This window comes from Lontra canadensis, unplaced genomic scaffold (genome assembly GCF_010015895.1).
Source record: "Lontra canadensis isolate GAN:19392208 unplaced genomic scaffold, GSC_riverotter_1.0 scaffold208, whole genome shotgun sequence".
Classification (NCBI taxonomy): Eukaryota; Metazoa; Chordata; class Mammalia; order Carnivora; family Mustelidae; genus Lontra; species Lontra canadensis.
The window spans coordinates 920,722-942,649 of record NW_022631202.1 but is presented as its reverse complement, the minus strand read 5'-3'; the positions used below and the strand labels follow the sequence as shown (position 1 = coordinate 942,649).

At 45.0% G+C, this 21,928-nt stretch overlaps 1 long non-coding RNA gene and 1 pseudogene across 1 annotated transcript in view; both read left to right on the top strand.

Moving 5' to 3' along the window:
• The window catches only part of LOC116861896, a 70,259-nt gene that overhangs the window by 6,622 nt on the left and 41,709 nt on the right, over positions 1–21,928 (top strand). The window lies entirely within an intron of this gene.
• LOC116861895 lies at positions 20,665–21,127 on the top strand (annotated as a pseudogene).

Below are 21,928 nucleotides of genomic sequence, written 5' to 3'. Positions count from 1 at the left end.
GAGCTAGGGCAAGTTACTTAACCTCTCTGTGCTTCTGTTACTTCATCTGTAAAATGGGGATAGTGACACCTATCTCACAGAGCTGTTGAAAAGATTCAGGGACAGAATGTATAGGAAACCCTGATGCACCTGGCCTCTAGGAAATGATTAGTAAACAATATGCATTATTATTGCAAAGGTTCGGGTTGGAAAGATACTAAATGGGAGGGAGAGATGGAGACAAGGGACACTAAACGAAGAGCATGTCGCATTGGAGGCTAATTGGAAACAGGGTGTGAGGTGGAGGGCCAGTGAGCGTCTCTGTTCACTCAGCGCGCCCTCGGTGGGAAGCATAGACAGCTCTTGGCTCCAGCACCGATGACAGAGTCAGGCGCAGAAGTCGGGGGACACACGGAAAAGAAGAGGCCAGAATCATCCAGCTACTCTAAAATCAGCTTCTCAGTTGTAGAAGTTGATGTGAGCCCAGTTAGTCATGTCACATATGACTACGTGGGTTTTAAGCCTATTTTTCCTAAACGCGGATTTTCTTGGCAACGGAATGCGTGCTAACACCCTAAGATTTAGTTACATTTTGGTTAAGAAGTCCAGAAGACTTTGGACTTGGCTTTGAAAAATTGAAAGTGAATTGAATTTGCATTATTTAAGTGGCTTATTCAGATTAACACTGCTATCTCTTCAGATTTAAAATTTCAAAGACTCAAAGATTTGATATTTCAGCAGCAACAATGACATCTAGGGGTTGGTTTCTACAGGTTTAATCTTAGATATATAGCCTCTGCATTTTGAAGAATGAGGGTGCTAACATGTTTATTCAATCCAAAATGATGTTGATTCAATCCAAAATGTCTGGACTGTGTGAACTTGGTTGATGGCTAGGGCAACATTGATGGATCAGAGAAAAGAAAAATCTGGAAGTGGTTTCTGCTGTCATCTAAGAAACCTACTTTCCTTCTAAAATTGCAAAACTTCTCATTTTGCTTAATATACTCATTTATATATTCATTTCCTCCCCACTCCCCCGACCTTTTAACCAGAAATATGCCATGTTCCACTTTTCCCTGTGGGAGACAGAATTGCCTTCCCTTCATGGGGAGGGGCTGGGGCCCCGGGTTCTGGCTCCTTCCAGCTTTTTCTGTTTCCATTCTTGGATGAGCCAGTGGAAGGAGTCTTCGACAGTTCTCCTCATCTCTACCCTATGTTTTTACCAGATTCTTTTAACATAGTTTTAAAAGATTTTTAAATTTATTTTAGAGAGAGAGAGAGGAGGGCGACAGTGCCTCAGTGGGAGGGGCAGAGGAAGAGGTAGAGAGAATCTCAAACAGACTTTGCACTGAGTATGGGGCTGGATGTGGGGCCCGATTTCATGACCTTGCGATCACAACCGGAGCTGAAACCAAGAGTGGGACACTTAACCGACCATGCCACCCAGGCTCCCTGTTTGCCAGATTCTTTTAAATGAGACCTCGATCTTTCTTTTGACTTTTTGGCTTTGACTCTGCAGTTTAGAGGCAGCCTTTGTGCTGTGTAAGTTAGTCAGTCAGGGGGAGCCTGGGTGGCTCAGTGGGTTAAAGCCTCTGCCTTCGGCTCAGGTCATGATCTCAGGGTCCTGGGATCAAGCCCCGCATCGGGCTCTTTGCTCCGCAGGGAGCCTGCTTCCTCCCCTCTCTCTCTCTCTGCCTGCCTCTCTGCCTACTTGTGATCTCTGTCTGTCAAATAAATAAATAAAATCTTAAAAAAAAAAAAGTTAGTCAGCTAACAGTGTTGGTTGAGCTTCTGCTGGATACACTCTTGTCCGTGTGTGTGTGTGTGTGTGTGTGTGTGTGTGTCCCACTGGGGTTCAGGGGGGAATGAGAGGGACCTACAAGGCAATATACATATGTTAGCCTATGAAAAACAATTTATTTAGAGGACACCAAACATACATGTTAATAGGAAATAAATTATACATGAAAACATCTATGAACATACTGGAAAAATTCACGAATATTCAGATGATATTTAAAGTTCCTTTCAGCATGAAATTCCTGTGATTTTTGTGTAGATTAAAATTAGTACCCTGTTACACTGATGCATGATAATGTCGGTGTCAGCACAAGAATTATCTTTTTTTTTTTTTTATGGTCTAGTGAAAGTAATGCCAGATAGAACCCATCTCCATGGGTGAGTATGAATTGACCCTCAATGTTACCAAGCTGTGAAGGTCATTTCTGGTTTGTAGAACTGTAGGCAGTGGCCTAAGGGTAGTGAGACCCAACTGCACCCCCTTGGGGATGCAGTACCCTATCATTTAACTTTCTGATGATGGGATGATGGGCCAGATAACCCTTTTGTTTCAACCCCTGCTGTTGACCTTTTCTTTTCTCTCCTAGTCTCTCCACCCAGTTTCCTGCCTTAGTGAGTAGAGTGAAGTAATGTGTCACTGGGCTGTCAGTGTCACCTTCTGAATAGTCCTCAGATCTTTTCCTTTCCAGCAGATCTCCCCCAGATCTCCAGTGGCTTCTGACAAAGGTCCAGACCTTTATCCAGACTTGGGGTCTGACCTCATGTTCCCGGCTGCTGCCCCAGCCTCATTCCCTCCCAGCCACCCATTCTCACAGCTGGTTTCCCAGCTGCACCAAGCCTGGTGTCCTCCTGCCTCTTCCCTGTCTTCTCCTGGTCGCCATAAAGAGCCAGTGTCTCAGGCAAGCCTTCCTTGACTACCGTGACCAGGTTGAAATGCCTTTGTCCTCTCTTTGGTGCCTTGTGCTTTTTGATTGCAAGCTCTCACATCAACCCCCTCCCATAAATGGCAAATTCTGTGAGGTCATCTGACGTGTGTGTCAGTGTGGTGCCTGACGCTGGTGGGTGCCGATGAGAAACGATGAATGAATGAATGAATAAATAAGTGAATGAATGATGCGTGTAGTGGAGTCTGTCTTGGGACTGAGATCCTTGTGGTGCTTCAGGTTCCTCAGCCCAATATCAGATCGCTCTGTGATGACTTGCTGCTTCAGGCTGCTGTAACAGAAAGCCATAGATCGCAAGGCTTATAAACATCAGACATTCGTTTCTCACGTTTTGGGAGTCTGGGAAGTGTAAGGGAAGGCGCTGGCAGCTTCAGAGTCTGGTGATGGCCTGCTTCCTGGTTTGTAGACAGTTGTCCTCACACAGCAGTAGGGGCCAGGGTGGTCTCTGGGGTTTCTTTTATATAAGGCTTTCATTTCATTCACGGGGGCTCTCCCCTCATGACCTGATCATCTTCCCCAAATCCCACCTCCTGATACCATCACCTTGAGGATAGGTCTCAACATAAGAATTTGGGGGCGTGGGTTAACATGACGTTCCATCTGTAGCCTTCTGTTTGATTGTGTAGAATGGAGAAGTAGATGGCAGACAACATGGGTCCCATCTCTGTGGGTTCTAGGCCTCGTTGAGGAAATTCTGATTTAAATGAATACTTTACATTACATTACCGGACCTCAGTGTTGAGTATAGAAAGTTCCAGCTCTTTGAGTAAGCTCATTAATCAAAGCTCCTTCCTGCACATGGACACTAAAATGATGTAGAAGAAAAGGGCCCCTGTGGGAAAGAAAAGGGCCCCTATGGCCAGTTTTGCATCTATGGGGAAGTTCGTCTGTGTTGGCTGAGCCCTCCCGTAATCCAAACCCAGGCGGAGCCCCAGAGGGGGACCTGCCTTCCCAGCCCCAGGGAAGAACTGCATTCCACTCCCTCATGGAAAGAATTTTCTGAATCATTTGCCTCGATATCCTCAGGTTAAGCATAGTCTTGATGTTTAATCTATAAGGGAGAGATTATCAAGTGACATCTTGATTTGGAGCAGAGGTTTGTAATTTGTAATCTAGTTTGAATGAAAAATAGGAGTCAACTCAAGGAGACATCGTGTTTGTGCCCAGAGACTTCTTCCCTCGGGGTATCTTTCTAATTATTACTATTTTTTTTTTTTTTGTATTTATCCTAGATTTCAAAGTCAAGAGAAATAGCATAACATGGAGCACAGAGTCTGGGCTGGACTGCCTGCATCTATTCCCTAGACCTGTCATTTACTTAGCTGTGTGACCTTGGGCACATCACTTTGCCTCACTGTGCCCTAGTTCCTGACCTTTGAACAGTGCCCCTGCGAAAGCACTGTTTCCGTGTTGGCTGTGATGATTCCTTGAAAAGAGTTGGAGGTGTACTTTTGCCTATCCCAATGCTTTTGTGGTTTGCAAACTCTCATCCACTTGTGTAAGTTCTACAAGCATGTAAGTTGTGCGCGGTGCTGAGTGAGATGCTGGGGGGACATCCCTGCTTTCAGGCACATTGTCAAGTTGAGGAGAGGAGGGCCAAACCTCTAAGCAGAACATACTGACTACATTTATTCCTTCAACAAATGCTTCTTGGGCATCTGCTGTGTGCCAGGGGCTGTGCTAGGCACTAGGAACATGGCGATGGGAAGGGCAGACCAGATCTTTACTCTTGTGGACCTTAGAATTGAGTGAGGGAGGTAGACACAGACAGGTAGTCAGGCAGACCAGTAAGTAGCCTGGCCACGGCACAAGGAAGGAACGAAAGCAGTGGGAGGGCGGAAGGCCTGCGGGGTGGGAGTTAGTCACTGTTTTCGAGAAATGGAGTGTTCCGGAGGGGCTGCCTGGAGGAAGACCAGAAGGATGAAATCCAGGAATTGGGGGATTGCAAAGTGAAAGAGTCCAGGATGAGCTACCCTGAGCTCAGGCAGGCCAAGAGGCAACCTGGAGAGTCTTGAAGAAAATGACAAGCGTGGGTTGGCAGAGACCCAGAGGAGGGTGTCAGGAGAAGCAGGTCTGCTCACTTTTGTGAAGGGCATTGTGGGGACTGCTCCAGGTGCCTATAGCCCAGGCCCTAGTGCCGAGCACTTGCCGGTTTCTGCAGCTGGTGCCCCATCAAGCTAAACCCCTTCCCCTCTCCCTTTCAGTATTGGGAGGCTGAAGCAGGTACGGTGACACCAGTTGAGAGCCCAAGAGCAAATGGGATTTTAAAGTTGTTAGGGCGTTTTGCCATCAGTTCCCCGAGATGAACAAAGTGTCTTGTCTGGTAATTGCAATTAATGGCTCTGCTATTCAAGCATATCCGTCAATAAATCTCCTCTAATAACTGATTGGGCACAGTCGTTGCCATAGTTATGTCTCTAAATTGGGCCCAGGGTAGTTGGCCACGACACTGACCTTCCTGGGGTCAGGCCTACTTCCTGACTGTATGACTCCATATCCCAGGAATTAAAGTTACCCTCCAGATGACTGGCTTTGAGCCAGCTGAAAGATAAGCTCAGTCCGTCGCCTTAACCGCCTGGAGATTTTCTGTAAGTCTCTTAAATGCTGAATGAAAGTCTTTGAAAGCCTCTAACGTCAACAGTTGCAGTAATTAGTCCTGTCCAATCCACTTTTGTACAAGCCTGGGATGTAGTCAGTAGGGGCACCACACATCAGCTCTGTGATCCTCGGTGTCATTTATGACAGGCCTCACCTCGGATTCCCTGGCTGACGTGGTCAGTGCCTCACCAAGGAGTCCTTGACTTTAGTTCCTCCCTTCTAGAGAATTCCTTCCCTCAACCCCAAGTTCTGTCTTCAGGAGCCTTTCACTTCTCCCATGGGCCCTTATCTTGCAGTCACCACACTGGCTCACTTGGTTAAGGGCTCAACTTCCCGAGACCAGATCTGCTCCCTTTCCTTCTCAACTCATGACATGCCTTGCGTCCTCAGGAGATCTTGGATTTCTAGAAGCCAAGTTGGGAACACCTGATGAGGTGGGGGTATTTTTAAATGCGTCTATTTATATATTTGAGTTGATTGCCGGTAATTACACGGAAGATGGAAGAAGGGACCTGGAAACAAAAATACTCAGTAAAATGGCCTTGCTTAATTCCTATCTGTATAGAACTCTGGGAGGGGGAGGGAGAGAGGGAAGACAATGGAAGCTTCTTTCCTGACTGTGGCTGGGCCCAAGCTTGACTTAAGCTTTCCAAACTCTTGTTTCCATTTCTTTCCGTTTTCACTTCCTTTTCTGCCTTCACTGTTTATCTCAGAGTGAATGCTGGAGACTTCTAGAGCTGAAGGACCTCAGGGATGGGAAGGACAGTGAGGCGGGGCCACTGTGGGGTTCACAGGGTAGATGTGAGCCCAGGTCCCACACCACCTTCCTTCCTGGTGGATCCCTCTGACAACAGTGCCACAGGGTTAAGCGTGTTCATCGTTTCTCCCTGTGTTTCTGTGAGCACAGGGGATGGGGATTTCAACACAGCGTCCCTTTTTATATAACCCCTGTTTATCATTTCGTCTCTAACTTTTCCATAACCTCTGAATAGAATAAAAATGACGGTGTCCTTTCAAAATGGGTAAAGCTTGTAAAAATTTGCTGGGTCAGTGCGGGAACACTCCCAATCTTTTGAACCGTAGCATTTCGAATTATTACCAGGAGAAAACTAACCAGCCCACACGTGTGGGTCTGGATGGGAAACGTGCACGCTTTTAAAATGCTGCCGCTCCGTGGCTTAGTGTTTTGATGGATGTTTGATGAAATTTGAATGATTAAACAATGTCAAATAGAATTCTGGCTTCCCTGTTAATGACGTGTCATTGAAAGGAGTTATAAAAATAGCAAGAGGTTTGTTTTCATAAAAGAAGGAAAAGGGAAAGGCAAATTAAATCCAATAAAGGCAGGAAACTCAGCAGCTGGAGGCACCCACCTCCTTTCTTTACCTCCCTCTCTCTGAGCTGTGCGCTCCGCTCTGCCTCTGCTGAGCTCTCCATGCGGCCAGCCACTTGGTGCTGGGGGACCCCAGTCCATACCCGAGAAGTGGCAGGTGGACTCCCCACCCCATGGCCTTCTCCCAGACCATGGAATATCCCCAGTTTCCAAATGTGTATCTTCTGCATCCTGGCGCTACTTAGTGGGCAGATACGGTGTTCATCATTGTGGTACCTGGGTGTGGGAAGGAGCGGAATACCCACAATTCTTTGCTGAACCTTGAGTTCCCATAGAGGGCAGATGGCGGCTGGGGCTGTTCACCGCAATGCAGCTTCTTCACACTGTGTGCCTCGAGTGCACGCAGCGTGGACCTGGCAAGCCCAGACACGGGCTGGCACCAGGAGCCGAAGGACTGGCTCTCATCCTCCTCAAGTTGAAGACTATGGAGGCAGAGGGTCCCCTAGAAAGAGACAGACAGAACCCAAGGAATCACAGAGAAATTGAAATGAGAATTATCTAGAAGAGTCAGAAGAGAGTGAAAGGCACAAGGAGACTAGGGAAGAAATGCAGGTTCGCGCTGGATCAGAGCAGGCAAACCAGCGAGGGGTGGGCGGTGCCTCCAGCAAGCCCTGACCCCTGCGCTCCTTCCCTTAACCGCCCTTTCCTCCTCCTCCTCCCCCCCGGGGGTCTCCTTTGTCTTTTCTCCCTAGTTTTGATTTTTCCCTTTGAACGGCGGTCTGAAGAGGTTTTTAAAACATTTAATTTTTATTTGCACATTTCAAGTAGTTAATACATATATGCAGTATAAAATTTAAGACAAAAACAGGTATACAGTGAAAATCGTCTCCCTGTTCCGGTTACTGGCCCCCCCAACTCTTCTACGAAGGGAACCATTGTTAATGGTTTATTGTATTACAAAGAGATTCTAGGCAAATACATACACACAAAGCATATGATACACACTATTTTGCACATTGCTTTTTTTTTTTTCCCTACCCAACCATATGATGTTGGAAATCATGCCATATTGGTATGTATAGAGCTGCCTTGTTGATCTCAAAGCCTGTACAGTGTTCTATTTTATGGATTTACTATAATTTACTTTACAAGTCTTCTGTTGATGGACGTTTACTTTGTGTCCGATCTTTTGCTGTAATTTCCTGGTACGGACATCTTTGTGTCCATGTATGTATGTCTAAAAAAATAAATTTTTGGAAAGGGGATTGCTGGTCAGAGGGTACATGCATTTTAAGATTTGAAAAATATCACCACATTTCCCTCTCTTCTCATTTACATACCACCTTGCCAAACCAGTGTGATCAAAAGTTGATCTTTGACAATCTGTTAGGCAAAACATGTATCTCTCTGAGTGAGTCGGCTCATTGGCATTTCCTTCTCTGTAAACTGTTTGTTCATGCTAAGGGTAGTTTTGATAAATCCATTTGGAAGAGACTCAGGTTCATAGAGGTCACCAACTGGGAAAGATTGAAGGAGGAGAGGAAAAGAGCCAAGTGAGCTTTATGGAGGAAAAATAAACTCGAGGACTATTTCTTTTTCTAAAGAAACCACTGTGCCTGGATTATGCCCTGTCAATATGCCAGTTATGCACAGATGGCTCGACAGTTTGATGAATTGACATTTCTTCCCCTGGACTGTGATAGAGGAGCCTTTCCTCTCGTAGACCTGGTACTCACAATGGCTTCCTCCCATTCCTGGAGTTTGTTTCCGCTGCAAATGGCATATAAAGCCCATTGTTTCATTGCAAATAAAAGTTTAGATTTACCGTGACGTGACCACAATGTGATATTTTCATCCGTAAAACCCTTGGTTACTTACTTGCTTTAGTGCATTGGACTGAAGTGAGCCACCTCATTTTCAGTGAGTGACCTTGAGGTGGCAGCAACATTACATTCAATTCGGTGATGCACCAAGTCCATTACAAAGGGAAAGTAAAAATTGCAATAAATCAGAATAATACTGATTGTTATAATTTTATTATCAGAGCATTAAGTCAATAAAACTTATCTGAAATGTCATTTGCATTGTATACAATTTTTACTAGTTATCCAGTATGTCTTAAAAGCATGTTTCAAACAACAAAATGAAGAAATCAGTGATAAATTGTGCACAAGCTGGGATTTGTCTCCTGCTCTGGTAAAACTAAATTCTCGTTTGATTCCTTGAATTCTAAAGTATTCTTTTTCAGACTTGAACTATATCATAATGCTTTAAGTCTTGCCCCACTGTATTTAGTGCCCTATTGTCTGATTACTTATTTTCTTGCAGGTTGTCTGGCCCTTTTTCATTTATGATTTTATATAGGAAGGTCATCTAATATACGGTATCCTTTCGGGAGAGGAGAATGTGGTTGTTTTTTCAAATAATGAGGAATAATGAAACTTATTTATGAAGGAAGTCAAAAAATTTATTGAAGAATCACTATAAGAGAAAAATGCAAATTAAAAAAAGCTGCTTAATAGCATATTCATTACCAGGGAGCTTCCAAGTAATAAAATAGTTGTGTAAAAGGCAGGATATTAGGTGATGTACAATTGCTTGTATCAGGTACAATACATGATTACTATGCATTTTAGTCTTGTCAATTGCTATTACATTATCATAGTATTACTGTGTAATTACTTAAGATGCAAGACACTAAGAATGTTTGGGCCTATGTTTTTGCAACTTTTTTATTTTTTTGCATTTTATGCCATGGATTACTGACATGTAAGTTATATGAAGTTGGAGAAGTAGATTCTGAATGTGTCCCTGGTTGATAACATTAATAATGTTCTAGTGATAGATTTGGTCTTGGTCTTTGATTAAACCCTTTTTAAAAAAATTTATTTGACAGAGAGAGAGATCACAAGTAGGCAGAGAGGCAGACGGAGAGAAGAGGGGAAGCAGGCTCTCTGCTGAGCAGAGAGCCCAATGCAGGGCTCCATCCCAGGACCTGAGATAATGACCTGAGCCGAAAGCAGAAGCTTAAGCCACTGAGCCACCCAGGCGCCTCCCCCGCCTCTTTTATTTTTAAAGATTCACTTATTTTTTAGAGTGAGAATGTAAGTACATGAATGCAAGAGGTAGGGGAAGGGCAGAGAGAGAGAGATGACCTCAAGCAGACTCCCCACTGAGCACGAGCCCATGCAGGGCCGGATCTCCTTGAACCTGAGATCATGACCTGAGCCAAAACCAAGAGTTGGGCACTCGACCGACTGAGTCACACAGGCACTCGTTGATTAAATCTTTTTAAGAAAATGCCAAGTTGCGGCACTGTGCTATAGTGGGCAGGCACTGGGCTAGAAGTCAAGAGGCTTGGATCCCCCTTCCAGCTCTGCCACTGTTAGTGGCTTGGCCTCTCTGAACTTTGATTACTTTGTACGGCATGTGGCATTGGAGTAAGTGCATGTATGCAATCATTCACTCACTCAACAGACATTCATGAGTGCCGGCGGCGGGTCAGAAACTGTGTTGGGGGCTGGAGATCCTGAGATGAATGAGACACAACCCAGGCTGCGAGGGTCTCACAGTATGGTGGAGGAGGAAAGTGTGTAAACAAAGCCTCATAGCAGGCGTCATGCAGGGTGTGGTGATGGGGGTCTCAGTGGGTGATCATGGCTCATGTAACAGAACTGAGCACTTCCTCTCTACCAGGTGCTTGGTGAGTGCTCTATATGGGTTACTTCTTTTAACCATCCCCCTTACCAGTGCTGCAGAGGAATTATGACCATCCCGGTATTACAGACAAAAAAACAGGCGCAGAGGATTGACCCTTACCAGGAACATCTAGTTAATAGATGATGAGCTGGGAGTTCGGCACAGGCACTCCTCGTCTGCATGCTATACCACACACGTGTTCCTTTCCTCCCCCTTTATTCTCACTCAGAAAATACCCTGTGTCTAAAGAAGAGGATGGACTGCTGCGTCATTTCTTATACAACACTCCTAGAGAAGGGGCGAACATCCTCGACAGAGGGAAACTGAAGCACCGCAGAGAGGTGACTTTGACCTTATTCGGGGACTGGGTCATCTGTTAGGTCCATTCTAGCACAACCCTCTGATTATTGACTAACCCAGAGTGGAAAGGAATCTTAAAGACATCTCCACTTGGAATTACTCATGTGGCTAAGAAGTGGAGCCAAGTAGTGGTTGGAAGCAAGGCTCTCAAGTCAGACTTGGGTCAAATCCTGGGGATAAGTCACTTCATGTCTCAGACTCAGTTCATCATCTCTACAATGCAGATACCAGTCATGGCTTCCTTGTGGACTTTACTCTGAAGATTAAAGTAGACAGTCCCAGTGATGGCTTGAGCCCAGAGTCTGCCATGTTCGAAGTGCTCAATAAGTATTTTCCATAACTATTGTTATTACTGATGGTCTTTTCCTCTTGGGCAATTGACATAAATAGGTATGTCATAGGAAATCCAAAACAAAATTAAATTAGAAGCTTAAATTTTATCCAAATGCAACTGATACAGAGATTAGAGTAATGTATAGTTAAATGTAAATAATTGAAAAATGCCTTTTGGTAATAGCACAGCGTTGTGAATCCCAAATAAGTTGATTATTAGATACTTATTTGTCTTTCATAATAAGTATTGATTTAATTTTGGTGACAGCATCAAATTGAGGGAGCCGATTGAATATGTTGGGCTGTATTTGTGTGAAGTGGTCTAACAAGACAAGTTCTTTGAATTGCATGGACAGTTGTATGTATTTATAAATTTCAGAATTGACCTGCCCCCTGGATGCTCTTAGAGCTCGGAGTCTGGCCGTAACCCAGTCCTTTGTATTGGACTCCAGGGTAGCTCTTTTCTGTCAGTTTTCACAAAGCCACATATTGCCTTGATAAAGCTTGTTTTATATGTTATGGAACGATCTCAAAAACACATCACCAAACAGAAGATAAGTCCCAAATGGCTTGCTAATCCTAGGTTCTTTGAGAGAGACATTGGGGAAATATCCTCTTTTGGAAAGTGATTGTATTTGCTTGAAATATTAGACCACAGATATTAGATCACAAAACATGTAAAAACAATTCACAGCTCTCTGAGGCACAGCTTTTCAATGTGCACATGTAGGTGTAAAACCAATGAGCTCTGCAGCTTCTGGGCTTGGCCTAAGGGGTCACAGAGCTTGGGAGGATTATTTTGCTGTGCTGGGATCAGAAATCTCACTGTGATCAATTGCCAGTGCGAGCTGAATTGGGTTCTCAGGGAGGCCTGGATGTGCACTTCCCGGGCTTCCTGACAGTATTTTCCAGCTCATGGTCATCTTTCTGGTTTTGGTAGTTTAAAAGGACCATGCAGCTTGTCAGAAAAGCAATGGATGGTTTGGCTTCTGGTACTTTGAAGGTGTCACACACACATACACACGTGCATGCACACGTGTTCTTGTACACATATGCACATGACACAAAACATATGTGTTTGTGTGCACAACACATTCTTTACTGTCTTCTTCTCCAAGCTAAGAAGGCCTTTAATTTTCTTCGTAAGTCAAAAACACTAGTCATTATTGCCACCCAAACCTTTTATTATTGTCACTGAAGTTTCATACATTGATGGAGTATAGCTTCTATCATCTCCTCCGAGGAGCCCGGTGGTTCTGATTAGCTCTGTGCAGTTCTACCGAAACTTAGAGCACCAAGATTCATCTTCCACAGAGACTGTGATCACCAGTTCCCTTGCACTGATCTTCTGGCAAGGAGGTTTGAAGGTGAGCTGTTTTACCCAGCAAGTGTCCCATTACAAAAGGAGCAATGACACACTTGACTGAGCACTTGTTGGTATCAAAATGAATGTGCGCTTTTCTGGAAAGAGGTAGGAGCAATGTGGGGAGGAAAGCCACAGACTTTTCAAGGTAGGTGGCAGGCTTTAACGGAGCTTCAGTGAGCATGCTCAGTACCGCTTTGGGTTAGTTTTAAGATTTGTACAAACAAGAGAGAGTCCATGGACAGACTACTTCTGCTGGGGATAGCGCTATCTCTGACTCCTGTGGAAGAAAATTCTTACTTTCCTAGTGTTTTCATGCAGGATTTCTTGTCACCTATAATCCGGATTTCCACCCCCTCTGGCTTAGTCTGCCCCAAGTAAGACTCCCAAGTGCCGGGGCTCTAAATTATCTTGAGCCTGGAAGGGAAGAAATGGAGAGGTCTAGTTCTCCCAACAAGAACAGAGGGCAGAGAAAGGTTGAAAAATGGATTGAGCTCTTGCCTGGAATGATCCAGAAAAGATTAAAAAAGGCCCATTATCGGGGTCATTTTAGTTCGATGAGTTCAAGATTTCAAGATGGTAACCTGATTGAACTCATCTTCTTTATCGTCATCATCATCATCACCGCCATCACCTTCACCTTCTTCTTTTTACTTCAAGCAAAAAGTGTTTGAATTGCAGTGAGGGATTCTGCTGTCCACCCAGAACCATAACTCACCAGGTTAACAGGCTGCAGTGCTTAATGCAAAACAGATCGCCAACCTGGCACTGAGCAATGTGAAATCCAACTAGCTAGAAACTGTGTCTCATTAGAGGCCTTCCACGCAGCAAGCAAATGCACTTGGAAATAGTCATGTGATTCCTTCACAGGAACCACAGAAGTGAAATTTGCTGCTGGGCAGCCCATCGATTCCCTTGAATCTGTTTGCAGTTTCTCTTCTTTGATATTCTGCCTCTTCTAAAATCTTATCCTTCCCCTGCACCCTCAGTTTGCTTTTTGCCCACTCGCCTCCACCAAACACATTAACATCCTGCACGAAGATATTCCATTAAGTTGGCTTCCAGACCCACTAGGGTAAGTGTAAAGTCTGGATTTCTCCCTTAAGTTGACTTAAGGCCTCTCCTGCACTTTGCAGATTAGACACAAACACATTTGTGGCAGAGAAAGGACCTGCCTTTGGTTGAGTCTCCACAGAGTGGATGTTTACATTTATGCCAAGATTTGTTCCTAACCTCTGCTCGGCATTTGTTTTTCTGAAGAAGTAGGGGAAGAATCATCATATGCAAACAAAAGCTAAAACATTTCTCATATTGCAGAGCTGAGTGTTACCAGCACTTCTATTTCTTATGAGTTGGCTCCAGAGGCTCCTAAGACTCCTCCTAAAACCACAAAAACAAACTAACAACTCCCTTGTCTCCCTCCCAAGGATATGGGAAAGGGTTTAACGTTAATCCTGACAGACTGATCACTCATTTCCATCAAAGAGTTGTTAAAGCCAAAATACTCCAGGAGTCACCCTGAGTTTCTTTGTTCACGTTCCACTTCACTCATTAGTAGGACATGTTGGCTCCATCTAAAAAAATAAATAAATAAAAATCCCCAATCCAGCTGCTTATCTCCATTGCCATCATCCCAGGTCAGCATCATCCTTTACCCGGCACCCACAAGAACCTCCTTCCTGGCCTCCCTACTACCACACCTGTTCCCTGCAAACATTCTTCAGACACTGGCCAGAACCGTCTTTAAAAAGCATAAAGTCAGGTAATGTCGCTACTGTGCTTGAAAACCCTCAGGGTTTCCTGATGCCCTTGGAACAAAATCCAAACTTTTTGCCAAGGCTCCTGCCTCTTAATCTCATCTGGTACCCTTCTCCCCTGTGCTTTAGCTGTATAGACATTCTTTGTGCCTTGGAAGTCACTGATGGGCCTTTGCATGGGCTGTTATGGATGCTTGGAATGCTCTTTCCTTGATGTTTGCCTGGCTGGCTTTATCTCAGCCTGTATGTGTCCATTTAAATGTCGCCTCCTCAGAGAGCCCTTTTCTGACCACCTAGGCTATTCTAGAGGCCTCTCTGACCCTACCAATGTCTCTCAATCCTGTTTTTTTTTCTTCATAGTATTTAAAGTATTCTGAGTCATCATGTCTATGATATGTCTACAACTTGATTGTTGGTCGTCCCTTACCAGAAAGGCCTATCCCTCCTGTGTGGAGAGTCAGCACCTGGGACAGCGCCCCGGCCTTTGTGCTGCCACTGAAGGCCTGAGTCATTCCCCATTCCCCAGGCCAACACATTAAGTGCTTGAATCCTCTCTGTTTTTGTTTCTCTCTCACTATGGTCCCTGGACTTATTTCCTGCCCTCTTGAAAGTTTCTAGTGAACTAGTCCTTCCAGTTATACATTAAAAAAAAAAAAAAACAACTTAATTTTTTATGTTCAGTTAGCCAATATATAGTACCTCATTAATTTCTGATGTGGTGTTCAGTGATTCATTAATTGCATATAACACCCAGTGCTCATCACAAAATGTGCCCTCCTTTTTTTTTTTTTAACATTTTATTTTATTTATTTGTCAGAATGAGAGAGAGAGAGAGAGATTGCATGTGTGCGCACAAGCAGGGGAAGTGGCAGGCAGAGGGTGAAGCAGGCTCCCCATTGAGCAAGGAGCCCGATGTGGGACTTGATCCCAGGACTCTGAGGTCATGACCTGAGCTGAAGGCAGACGTTTAACCGACTGAGCCACCCAGGCATTCCAGCACGTGCCCTCCTTAATATTCTTTGTAAAAAATAGCCATCTTTTTGCTCTGTCATGGAAGTCATTCCATGCAAAGCAATCAGCAATTATTCTCCAATGTCAGAGAAGGAGTGGTGTCCAATGTTAATTTCCTAGTGTTTGTATGCAGGGCTAATCTGTCCTAGGATGATAATGAATCAGAGGCAAAATGCTGCAAAGAGATCTCAGTCACCTGGACACCACTTGCAAAGTCAAGAGAGACCTCTTTTGTCAGAAAACCAGCCTGTCTGCCCTTCTGGGGAACTGGTGTTGTTAGAAGCTGCACAGTCCAGTTACTGCAAGGAAACACAGTTAAAGGGCAAAATCAGTGGGAAAGTGGGTCCTGGAAAAGTCTCCATGGTGAAGGGCTGCTAGGCACTCCCCGGTGGACAGCCATGGTAGAGGCAAAAAACATTTGTGCTTTAGCAGGATAATTTTTCATAACAGAAGTTGTTCTCATTACTATGTAAGAACAGTGTGTATGCATGCATGACTGGCCCTTTACATGCCATTGAAGGACACCTAGTGCTCTGGCTGGAGAAATTTCAGTTGGCTCTGGGAGGTCAAAAGCCATGATTTCTCCAAAAGGAAAAAAAAATTCTATCCAAACCAATTCACTTCCTCAGACTCTGAAGTTCTGAGATTTTATGAACTGATTACTAGGAAGAAGTGGCAGGTTGTTCTGCTGGGTAAAATCAAATTGCAGGATGGTTGCACGGAACTCAGAAATGGAGAAAACTAAAATAATGAAAATCAATAGTGCATCTGCAGTGATCTTACACTTCAACCTAAGCAGTTCTTTGCACATGTAATTTGTGGGAAAATTCATTATGTTGTTGTGGCAGCAAACACATTCCATACAAATGCACAAATGCCCTGCTAATAACCACCACTATTCCACATTGGGTTGTGGAAAGTGTTGCGCTAAAATCAGAGTCCTAGGATGTTAGGGTTGGAAGACTATGAGCCCATTTTAGGGTTGAGTAAATAAAGCCCAGAATGAGGAATTTATCCAAGGTCTCAAAAATCACTGGCTGCAGAGCTGGGCCTGCACCCAAGCCTCTGGCTCCTACTTTGTGCTCTTTCTCCAGCACAGATACTAGCTCTGCCTTCATCCCCTGGCTGCTGTGTCTACACATACTGTATGCATTGCCTTTATACTCCAAAAGTCTTTACCCATAAAGGTACTCATGAGCAGTGATGGCAGGGAGCGTCATTGCACAAAGATGCGGTAGCATCCTCAATAAGAATTTCTGCTTACCAGTCACCACTACTGGTAATTCCCAACTGTCCTCTATGCAGTGCCCATCCACCGGGTTCTTCACTGTGTCAGGAGGCAAAACTCCCCCGCCCCTTCCCTTAGTTTTTTTTTTTTTTTAAGGTTTTATTTATTTGAGAGAGAGAGAGAGAGAAGCATGAGCCAGGGAGAAGGAGAGGAAGAAGCAGACTCCCTACTGAGCAGGGAGCCCCATGAGGGGTTCAGTCCCAGGACCTTGAGATCATGACCTGAGCCTAAGGCAGTCGCTTAACTGACTGAGCCACCCAGGCGTCCCTCTTTCCTCAGTCCTACCTTCAAACTCACTAACTCAAACCCAGTGACACAAAGAATCCTAACTTACAGAATACTCTAGAAGGCAGGCTGCTTGCCATCTTTATTATTTGAGCATTACTTGAGCTCCTGGAGTTTCAAGCCCAAACAGCAGGCAGCTTATCAAAAGTATTTCCTCTAAACAGATACAGTTTTTCTCTAGGAAGAAGTCTTTAGTGAAAAATTTCCTTCTTGTCCCATATTCCCATCACATCATGTAGATTCCTAAATGGCTTCCAGGGGCCTCTTTCAATCTCTCTTTTCTGCTCTGGGAAACTTATTGGCAAACTCCCCATTGTGTGTTCAATCTGACCTCCTAGACCAGCACTGTTGCTAATGATAGTCAGCATTTCTAACTGCCTGTGTGAGTGCCCCACCCTGGGACACCAATATCCTCTCATCCCATCCCTTCTGAGAAGGCTCCTCCCTACGACCATACTACGTACCTAAGGGTCCCCTTTGGTTTTATAATAGTCTTAGAAGATGCTGCAGGGAATTGTTCTTTAGGGGTACCTGGCTGGTGACTTGTACCACCCACCCACTTAGTGACTGGGCATATGTGTGGGGTCTGCTGCTGAAGACCCACCATGTGAAGATTGATGGGTGGAGGTGAGAATTCTGTCCCATGAGTTTCCTAGGTGCCTCAGTAATGTCCCTCATGGTTCAGTCACCATCAATTCCTCTCTCTTCTAGCTGGGGTGTGGGACAGGGTAGCACAGGGTTTTCTTCCTTTCTCTCTCAACCCAGGCTTCTGCTAACTGCTTCACACCACTCTTTCACCCGATCCCATTTCCGATGTCCCTGACTCTTCTCTTCCATGGACTTACAGAATACTCTTTATCGCAAGGCTATGATCCTTGAGAGAAGCACCCTGGTCTGATCTCTGCTTCCCAGAGGGTCCTAGGGATGGTCACCCTGAAACAGAAGAAAGACCACAGGTAGACTGTTTTCCTACTCAGTGGGTGACCATCAGTTTCCTCTTCCCCTTTCCATGTGCTGCACTCTTACTGAATACTAAGTTTTTTATACACATTGTCTTTAATCCTCACAACAAACTCAAGGAAGCTGATGGTATCACCCCCAATTTAAAGATTAAGAAATCAGTGGTCTGAGAGGTTTCTGAAACCCACTTGAGGTCACCCAGGCACTGGTGGTGGAGGCAGAGGTTGAACCCAACCCTGTGTGTTGCCAAAGTTGAATTCTTTTTTTTTTTTTTTAAAAGATTTTATTTATTTATTTGACAGAGATCACAAGTAGGCAGAGAGGCAGGCAGAGAGAGAGAGGGGGAAGCCGGCTCCCTGCTGAGAAGACAGCCCGACATGGGCTCCATCCTAGGACCGTGGGATCATGACCGGAGCCAAAGGCAGAGGCTTTAACCCGCTGAGCCACCCAGGCACCCCTAAAGTTACATTCTTTCCGGAGCACCTTGTGTGGGTCTCAGTAAGAGTCCCCAGGAAAGGTAGGTCCCCTCTCCTTTTGAAAACAGATAGGCACAGGCAGTTTGAAACTGAGCTGTTCCAGAGATCGTACCATGGCACTTGCTGGAAGATGGGTCGTGGATGAAAATCTGGGTCCCCTTGGAGGAGCAGTATCTGCTCTGGGGTTCATGTCCCGAGGTTCTGCCCCTCTGGACATTAGGTCTGTCCTTTCTGATACACGACCTGTTATGCAGACCCTGGGTACATGTCCCCTCACGGGCAAGCCAGGCCTGAGGAAGGCACAGATGTCCCCATGTGGTTGCATAGTGCCCAAAGCCTTGGTGGACCTTGACTAGACCTCTGACCCCTTGGAGGGGATCAGTGGGCATCCCTCTTCAGCCAGACCCCCATTTGCCACTCCTGGAGAGTGTGTTGTGCTATTTAAAGGTGTTGAGTTGACCAGGAAGATTCACATGTGACTGATATGTGTGTTGGTGTGGAATCACATTGATGCCGTGTGCTGCTGAACATGTGTTAAGAACGTTGAGAAGGGGGAAAATCTGAAGCCACAGCTATTGATCTTTCTGAGTGTTTGCTTTGCTGCGGGTGGAGAAGGAAGAGGCTACTGTGACGGCACCAGCCAGCTCTGCTGTCCCGGGTTCACACTCCCCGACAGCCTGTGAAGGGAGCGCTTACGGTCGGGATCACGCATCTCTGAGCTGGGGCTCAGCCTGCTGGGAATCAGAGCCCTCAACGAGCCCCTGGAGTCCTCCTGGCAGTCTCCGAGGCGTGGGCTGCTGCCAGATCACGGCTCCCAGACGGATGTGTGAGTGAGTGCTCTAACTCAACCCAAAAGAGCTTTTTAAAAAATCAAAGGCAAATCTTTAGAAATTGAGGGCAAGATGTGTTTGTGAGCTATTGTGTTCAGCTCCTAGAAGTTACCCCAGATTCCCACTTGGACTCAACCTTCTCTGTGTGCTGACCACACCTTCCTGAGGTCTTAGGCCTGTTCAGGCCAAGCTGTTGCCAGTTCTGCCTGTGTCTGCCCTGGGCATCTGACTGTCAAATACACAGAGAGGGCCCTTGGGACGCCATGACCTTATTCTGCCCCAAGTAGACCACAATCCCAATCAGACTAACATCCAGAAAGGTATCGCTAAAAATAAGTAGTACAAAAATCTCGGCATCTTGTGATCTGTGAGTGAGACTGAGGCAGGTAATTTATGACTGTTAAGTGAATATATGAACCCAACATGGGGCTCCCTGAGCCTCTGGGATGGGGTTTCCTGGAAATCTCCACCAGCCATGGGAAGCTTATTAAACACAGAAGTCACATAGTATTTCTCCTCACTGTGGTTATTTGATTACCAGGTTTTCACTTTCCTACATTTTACCCAACATAATATTTCCTTACAGAGCTATACCATGCCGAGATTCTGACAGGATCCCACAGGGAGAGGCACAATTAAGAATCTCATACAATAACACATTCCTTTGTCCTTATGATCAGCATATGTATGGACATCCACAGTGGGGACAATAGTGCTGAGGTAGGTTCTCTGAGTTTAGCTTTTTATTTTTGTAGACCGTATTTGGGGATTTTAGTTATCCTATCATAAGCCAGGGTATTATATAACTCAGCATTATGGTCACATTAAGGCATTGACTTCTAGGATAATGACTATTGCTTCTGTAGCAATCTGCTCTTAAGGACACCCTGGGAATATTTCATACCTATCAGGTTTTTGACCTCTGAGAGTCTGTGTACTTCTAAAACCCACTGTCATTTCAGGAACAAACTTGAAAAAAGAAAAAGCAATTAACCAGTTGCCTAGTGTTGTATAGATAAAACGATCTAGATAATCAACCTAATCTTTGATTTGGCTTGATTGATTAATTAATTAAACACTTATTGAGCCCAGACCCCCACCAGGTGCTGCCATGCCATGTCTGATAGTCAGGGGCCCAGAAGGTAATTGGCAAATGTTGATCCTGCCTGGAGGGGGCCTGGAGAGAGGAGAGGAGGTACTGAGCGCCCTAGTCAGCCATGTGGGGAAGGCCTTTTCCTCACCTATGCCTGCACAATAACACGTACCCCTGGGAAGTTAGAAGTTTCAGTAGTTAGCCGTGGGAGTGGATCTCTGTGTGGAAGGCATGTTGAGTATGGATGTATGCACACATTTACACACACACAGCCCTGAGGATTAAGAGGGGCCCGAGGAGTGCCTGGGTGGCTTACTTAGTTGCCTGGGTAGCTTACTTGGTTATCTCCAACTCTTGATTTCAGCTCAGGTCATGATCTCAGGATGACGAGATCAAGCCCCATGTTGGGCTCCATGCACAGCATGGAGTCTGCTTCTTTCTCTCTCCCCCTCTCCCTCAGCCTCTCTCCTGCTTGCATGCACTAGCTCTCTCTCTCTCTCTCTCTCTCAAATAAATAAATCTTAAAAAAAACAGGGGAGGCCTTTTACGAAGATGGCGCCGAAAGCTAAGAAGGAAGCCCCGGCCCCTCCCAAAGCTGAAGCCAAAACAAAGGCTTTGAAGGCCAAGAAAGCGGTGCTAAAAGGCGTCCACAGTCACAAAAAAAAGATCTGCACATCACCTACGTTCTGACAACCCAAGACTCTGCGTCGCCGAAGGCAGCCCAAATACCCTCGAAAGAGCTCCCCAAGGAGAAACAAGCTTGATCACTATGCCATCATCAAGTTCCCCCTGACTACTGAGTCGGCCATGAAGAAAACAGAAGACAACACACTTGTGTTCATTGTGGATGTCAAGGCCAACAAGCACCAGATCAAACAGGCTGTGAAGAAGCTCTATGACATTGATGTAGCCAAGGTCAACACCTTAATCAGGCCTGATGGAGAGAAGAAGGCATACGTTCGGCTGGCTCCTGACTATGATGCTTTGGGTTGCCAACAAAATTGGGATCATCTAAACTGAGTCCAGCTGGCTAAATTTAAATACAGTTTTTTCATGATTAAAAAAAAAAAAAACCAAAAAACCAAAAAAACCGGGGGAGCAAAAATTCCACTCTAATGGTTGGTGGGAGTTAATTAATTTTGCTCCATGGAATATAATATAGTCACATCTGTGAAATTATAAGATACACACACCCTTTAATGTAGCCATTCAACTTCTAGGAATTTATCCTAAAGCTATACTCACACATGTGCCAATGATGAATACTCAGGCCTGTTCATTATTAATTCATTTATCAAATATTTAATGAACTGCTCGTGCATTGCAGGCACTGTTCTAGGTACTGGAGAAGCAGTAGTGAACAAAACAGACTGCGTCTTACCCTCCAGGAGCTTATATTCTGGAGGGGAGGCAGGCAATATACACATACAGACAAGGAATACGTATGTACCAAGTTCAGATGGGGTGGCCATGCATCCTGGTTGTCTGGGACAGTTACACTTATGTCCTAGTTATAACTGCTAATAGCGCCCCCTTCTGCTCTCAGAACTGTCCCGTTCTGCACGATAAATTATCTGGTCATTCTGACTGGGTACTGATAAGCGCTACCAGGGAAAAAAAAAGTAGAAACAGGATAAGAGTGATGGAATTGGGTGCTGTTGTATGTATGATTCATTGCAGAGAGTTTGTAGTAGCAAAAAATTGGAAACAACCTGAATGTCCATCAATTGGAGACTGGTTAATAAACTATGCTACGTTTGTGCAGTAGAATACTATGTAGCTGTCAAAAGGAACGAGACAGAATTATGTTTACTGC